The sequence below is a fragment of the Camellia sinensis genome, chromosome 11 (assembly GCF_055761805.1).
Source record: "Camellia sinensis isolate YWXY chromosome 11, ASM5576180v1, whole genome shotgun sequence".
NCBI classification, from domain to species: Eukaryota; Viridiplantae; Streptophyta; class Magnoliopsida; order Ericales; family Theaceae; genus Camellia; species Camellia sinensis.
Genome location: NC_138971.1, coordinates 164,955,820 through 164,963,166, shown reverse-complemented (window position 1 = coordinate 164,963,166; position 7,347 = coordinate 164,955,820). Strand labels below are relative to the sequence as shown.

General features: G+C 31.7%; 1 long non-coding RNA gene across 1 annotated transcript; it reads right to left on the bottom strand.

The window, feature by feature from the left end:
• Positions 1 to 1,874: 1,874 nt before the first annotated feature.
• On the bottom strand, positions 1,875 to 4,797 carry LOC114255753 (uncharacterized). The gene is made up of 3 exons (XR_014344915.1): positions 4,708 to 4,797; positions 2,631 to 2,746; positions 1,875 to 2,083 (listed from the first exon to the last, which is right to left on the bottom strand). It is a non-coding gene; the product is annotated as an uncharacterized LOC114255753 (long non-coding RNA).
• Between the last annotated feature and the right edge of the window lie 2,550 nt (positions 4,798 to 7,347).

The following is a 7,347-nucleotide window of genomic DNA, read 5'->3' as shown; positions in this document are numbered from 1 at the left end:
CAAATTGAGGCGAATGTCGGGAACATGCCTCACATCTTTAAGCAACAACTTGCAGCCCAAATTTATTTCCAAGCAAACATCACCCATGCCAATAATCTTGGACAAACCTTCATTACCCATTCGAACGGAACCATAATCTCCTTTGGTGTAGGTAGTGAAGAAATCAACTTGAGACGTCACATGAAAAGAAGCACCGGAATCAATCACCAATTACTCTCTTGGCCCACAAAATTGATACAATCATCTTCACAAACAACCATGAGATCATCAGTAGTAACTGCCGTTGTGTTTTCTTGCTTCTTATCCACACTTTTGTCACACATTTTCTCCTTATTCTTGAGCTTTTGGCATTCCCGCTTCACGTGCCCTTTCTCATGGCAATAATAGCACTCAATGTCTTTCTTTGAAAAAGAGCCATCTTTTGATTTGTCACGGCTTTGATCACAACCATGAGGAGTCTTACTCCTCTCCCTTGTTTTGCTCTGGCCTCTCACAACGAATGCTTCCGAATGAGATGAACCTGCTGATTTTCTTCTAGTTTCTTCATTCAACAGGCTACTAGTGACTTGGCCCATTGTGACAACTCCATCGGGCGCCGAATTACTTACGGTCACAACCAAAGTCTCCTAACTTTTGGACAAAGAACTAAGTAGCATCAAAGCCTATAACTCATCATCAAAAACAATTTTCATAGAAGCAAGTTGGTTAACAATACTTTTTATTTCATTCAAATGTTCTGGAATGGGGCTGCCATCTTTATATTTTAAATTAACCAATTTACGAAACAGAAATGCTTTATTTGTGGTTGATTTTCTATCATAAAGGCCTTCTAATTTTTTCCATAGATCATGAACTAAAGTTTCAGTAGCAACATGATGAAACACATTGTCATCAATCCATTGATGGATAACACCAACGGCTTTTCAATTAAGCCTCTTCCACTCATCATATTTCATACATTCGGGTTTGCCACTATCACCCTCAATAGGTCTATACAAATCTTTACAAAATAATAGGTCCTCCATTTTAGTTTTCCAAGTTACCCAATTGTTTCCATTGAAGCTAAACATACGACCCACATTCCCCTCCATTGATTTACACAAATAAATAAACCCAAATAACCCGTAAGCTTTGATACTAGTTGTTAGGGAAAATATGTGATTCCCCACAAGTAAATCAATCAATGGGAATAAAAACTAATGTGGAAAAATTAAATCAAAAGCAACACAAGAATTTTTACGTGGTTCCCTCAATGTGAGGTACGTCCACGGGATCGAAATCCGATTCCACTGTCAACCCAAGAGTTTCCAAACGGTTACAAATGAGACAAGAATGGTCTCACAAAACCACCCTTAGGTGAATTCCAAATAATCACAAATAAACAAGAGGAAAGACCTCACCAAATAGATGAACAAAAATCTTCAAACCAGAGTCGTAGCAGACCACCAAATTATATCAAATCTGCAACCCGAACAATACTTTGAAACACACATCACGTGACACAAAAATACTCACCTACGCAAAAGACCACCTCGCAAATTAATTAGGCAATCAACCTTCTAAATAGTGCACCAGGTTTTCTTTCACTCCATGTTGCACCCACCGAATTGATGTATGTAATCTATCACTCTCTTTCACCGAGAAAAGTTTTGCTTCTCACACTTTCTCAAGGAAAACAAAAACAATATATCTATTGTTAAATCTAGGACTTATTTTATCAAAACCCTAGTTGTATCCAAATTGAATTGGGTTTCCACAAATTAGATATAATATATGAAAATCTATTATAACTAATATCAAACCAAATTAAACTCTTTTAATAAACCAATTGGGTCCCACACTCCAATAAGGAGGTATACCCAACAATTCACTAATCTCTAAACTACAACTTTAAACATCCAAAAAGCATAACTACAAATCGTAGATCAATTAGTCAAATATTTGGAGTCTCCTGGAAGAGAATTCAAATTTTGCATGGTCAGGAAATTGAATTCCACAAGTTCAATATGACCTAATTGTGTCCTTGAAAACTTGACATTTTGTCATACTTGCCATCAACTCCAAGGAGTTCATTTTCTCCCTGCTAAAGATTAAAAAAAAAAATGATGTTAAGCATTAACAAGTAACCTAAATAACCCAATTTTTGTCAATTGTTGTGGGACTAAATTATAAGGATAAAAGTTAATCTCAAAAAGAAAAACAAAAAAAAAAAAATACAAAAGATTACTATCAATTCATCACATTATGCAGTACAACTTCAAATTAAAAAAACAATGTTAAAGTATTTTAAAAATCCATATTAAAATTACACGTATACAGCAAACCAAGCAATGAAGGAACACTTAATGCTTTGCACAATATTGCCACGGGAAATTAGTTTCAAACCTTCAAATAAAATGTTTAAAAAAAAAGAAAAGAAATGATTAAAGTTTACTGAAAAGATATGCTCGGTTAACAGTCCTGAATACATGCAACAAAAATTTCTTAAATACTAGATGCCAATAAATGTGTATAGAATTTGAACCACCATAAAAAGGTATTTGGCTATCCATCATATTAACAATCATTCAGCATTATAAATATATAAGATGAATGCATACCACTTTCGGTTAAATAACTATAACAAATACCTAAAATGAAGCATCATGAAGGGCCTGAGCAGCTGCCATACTGGCAAAACCACCACCTATAACGATGACGGAGGGTGAGGCACCATGTCTTCTCTCAACATTTGAATAGCAAGGAACTACAAAAAAACAAAAAAATAAAAATAAAAAAAAATAAAAAAAATGAACTTAGATTCTCATGTTGGGCCCTGGAGCTTAACTGGCACAAATTGATAAATGGTTCAAATAATGGCAGAGTTAGTGATTGGGCATGCTCACATTCAATGAACTAATGTCACTATCATAATATGCCTTCACATCTACTTCCAATCACAATGATAGACAAAAACAGTTAAAAATATTTTACACATATACTTGGCCATCATCAAGACAAAAACAGTTAACAGAAACAATGATAGACAACATATTTTACAGATACACTGGACATGCTACCTATCATTATTCAAAAATACAGGCAAGAAACAACTAGGCAAAGGAAATTATTGACCACAGACACAAAAGAAGTAGCAAAAATAATAACTTCTGTAACAGGAACATGGGTGAATAAATATAGATGGGAAGAAAATGCTTTATTTCTTGAAACAAAAATCGATCAAAATAATCTCAGATAAAGTATTGAAATTAATGTGTCATTATACCTAAGAGACATACAATGAAAATTTAGGGGTGGTTTGGGATGATCGAAACAAGTGCACTTTTTGACTTTTTATGAAATATGGGTTGGGTATGAGTTGGGTTTGAAATGATGTGGTAGAGGGGTGATCTGACTTAAATAGGACAGTGACTTTTTGACTTTTTTAAGTTATGATAAACAAGGCCTTAATTACAAAAGCTTTTTTAGTATCAATCTTGAGAATTGCTTCTGTTCTAACATATCCGGCCTCGATTTCCATTTAAAAAAAACAAGTCCTTGCCTGAATGTTGAATCAAAGGCATGCAAATGTCATCGTTCACCATTCCCCCTCTAGGTCTAGGTTAAAGACTCCATTTTTTTTACTTGTTTATTGCTCCCTTAATTTTATGTGGATAAATTCTAAAATAACGATTAGCAACTAACCGTTGGATTACCTCATTGCAAAACCGATAGAAACCTATCCATCGGTCCATGTTTATGACCTTGTAATCAATTTGTGTCTGCATTCAAAGCAAAAACACTCAAATGAGGTCAATAAATGGGATTGGATCCTATCTTGTGCATGCCTATAAGGTCCTTCACGTCACCACTCAAACTATGCTGCATCATTGTATGTGAGACTGCTAAATGAAATTGTTGAGGGCTAAATTTCTGATTTTAACTAAAAAACGAGCAAAGAGGAGCTAGCCCCATATGATATTCACTAATATGACAAATCCTAGAATCACAAGTCCAAAATTAAGGAAACTCTCACCAATACTCAAAAACAAACATTAGACCTAGAATTCAAAAGGTTTGATAATGATTAGTTTACACCTTTAATACTCAATTTGGATGGAGAGGTTTTATGAGAAAAGAAAAGAAAAGAAATGATGAGAATAAAAAACCTTCACTTGTTTGGAGGGTTAAGCAGGTGAGAAATGTTATGTTTTGTTTTTGGTGATGAGATTTGGTGAGAAAAGAAACGGGTTTAATGAATCTTTTCAAAAATACCAAAATTACTCTATGTTGGAAGAAACTAGAAAAATAGCTTATTAATATAAAAAATTATTTGGATAAAACAAAATAAAACACTTTCTTTTCTTTTCTTTTCTTTTCTTTTTCCATCCAAACACAAAATGACAAGAAACCATAATCATTTCATTTCATTTCTTTTATTTTCTCGCCTCATGATCCAAACGGAGTGTAAAGGTGAGTTGTTGCAGAAATTAATATAAGTAACTGGCAAAACCAATAGTACAATTTAGCATGATCAAGCATTTCAATTGGTTATCAACCACAAAGCTGTAATGAAGAAAACGCAGCACATAAAAGGGACAGCTTTCAAAAACAACTTTTGAAAAAAAAAAAATGCTAAAAGGCAGGCCATGTTCCAGCAGTAGTGTCATCATGTCGAAAATCCAAAAAAGTGAGAGAAAGAAAAAAGTAGGAGAAATTGGGACTAACCTTTAAGAAAGAAGTAGGAGAAATTGTCACCATGTTCTGAAATGTATAGTTCTGGATTTTCCTTCCTTCCTTCCTTCCTTCCTCGTGCATAACCTTTACGACTCATGGTGTGTAAGAGGGTTTGCTTTTTCCTCATTGCCCGAAATATTTTACTCTTTGCCTACATATACAAAAGAAGAATGTCATAATTCATATGATTAATTATAAATAGAGTTATAAGCAACTCAGTTTTATAATTGGTAGATGATGTTCAAGATATTATTGTATATATTAGTCAAATAAATAGAGTTATAAGCACCTTAGTTTTATAATAATAAATAAGATAAAATAAAATAAAAAACTTTGCTGCCACTGTGAATGCACAGAAGTGGCTGAAAGCTAGAAGATGAGCAATGTAACTATTTATTTATTATTGTTATTATTATTATTATTATTATTATTATTATTATTTTGTGTTTATTAAAGAAAGCATGATATGCCCAAATTCAAATTACTATTAAGTTTGATGGGGGTATTGATGAGATTACAAAAAAGCGGGCCTAAGTTATTGAAGTATGAATCATGAGTACATAAGCAATCATGTAAACAAACTGAATATGAAATATCAAGAGTGCAAAGAGATATCAGCATATCATATTAATTCCACATTATATACAATTCATATTATGAACCATCATATTAATTACTCAAAAGGTAAAAGCCAAATGGCAATAAAGAAGAAAAATATTGATGTGGAAGTTCCCAAGCAAATTCATGTCAGGATCTATTCAAAATCAAATCACGGACAATTGTGAACATCTTATACATGTATTTTTTATTTTTCCAAATCATATCATTATTGGTAAACTACTATGATTATGAGAGAATATCTTTGTCAACATATCTGAAATATTATCATCTGTGTGAAGTCTATTTCACGGCATATTTTTGCAAGCCGTGAAAGTATATAAATTATTTTTATATTAAAAAAAATCCAGATTGTAACTAGAATATATAGTTTATTGTGAAAAAAAAAAAACTTCTCATATCTACTAGAAATTTATAAATATTTAAGAACATCTAGAATTTTTTTTTATTATTTATAATTAAAATATAATTTTTCTAGAGAATAAGAGGCTTTGAGACAAAAATAGGTATGGATCTATAATGAGAGGGAGTGTGGCGTAAGTTTTTAAATAATTTTTTTTTTCACTTTTTAAATTCAAATAATTTACATATATTTAGAAGGAAAATATTTTTTAAATTTCTAAAAAAATCACTAAATTCAAAAAAAATATAAAATTTAATATTTTACAATATGAAATGTATGTTGTCTTAAGTGCAAATAGTTTATAACATATTTTTGTATGCCGTGAAAATATACATTTTTTATGACATACTTTTGCATGTCATAAAAAATCGGATTGAATTTTTTTTATTTTTTCTAGAAGTTTTCACGGCATTCATTAGTATGTCGTGTAAAGTTATAATATTTTACAACATAAAATGTATGTCGTCTTAAGTGCAAATATTTTACGACATATTTTTGTAAGTCGTAAAAACATACATTTTTTACGGTATACTTTTGCATGCTATAAATAAATGAATCAACGACTTACATGGTATGTATACTGTTATTGACAAAACATTAACAACTTGTAAAAAAAAAAAATGTCGTAGAATGTACTAATGCATTTAATGCATGCTGTAAATAGTTAGTTTTGTTATAGTGAATAAAACAATCAGCAATCCAAAATAAAAATGAAGCAATTACAAACACACAAAATCGATGCACAATGACATATAATTGAATGGGACTTCCATTTTTGTATATCCACGTTTAAAAGTACATATGATCATACTATAACTGTTTTTGTACACATCAATAAAAATAATGAGTTTGCAAACTTTGATGTCAAATTTCCTAATTAGACACTAAGCTTCATTAATTTAACGAAACGAACAATTACAACCAAATTCATCCGATAAAACCCAACATATTCGTATAATTTCCCTTCTCAATCAATTTTGAATCTTGTTATTACTATCATGAGTCTTATACATAGAAGAAGAAAAGAAAAAAAAAAATCACATACAAAATTGAAGGCTCTTGAGGGGAAAATGAGTAGTATTTCCTCATTTGCTGATAAAATCACATAAACAAATCAAATAATATTATTTTGAGATGTAGAGATCCATTAAATCTTGGGGAGTAGTTTTGTTATTTCACACTATTTTTTTCCCTAAGGTTCTGACAATACATTGCTTTTGGAAAATTCATATGAAAATAGTTTTGAAAACCTCTCATTAGCAATCCAGAAATTCCAACAATAATTTCAAGCAACCAAACACTTTCAAAACCAAGCCAATTCAAAAATTGCCCCTTCCATATGAATCGATCATAGAAATTAGGCTTACCGATTATGAATCGATCAAAATCTTCAAATCCTCATCAACTATTGATCAAAATCTTCAAATGAACAACAAAATTGAGATGAAGAGTCCAAAGACAGAGTCGAGTGAGTGGAGAGTGGAGAGTGGAGAGTGAGATTTTGAGAGAGAGAGAGAGAGAGAGAGAGAGAGTTGATACCGTTAGAGATCGGTCTTCAAAGGAAGAGAGCAAAATGGATTTGGGAAATAAGAGTAAAAGGGGATAGGGCA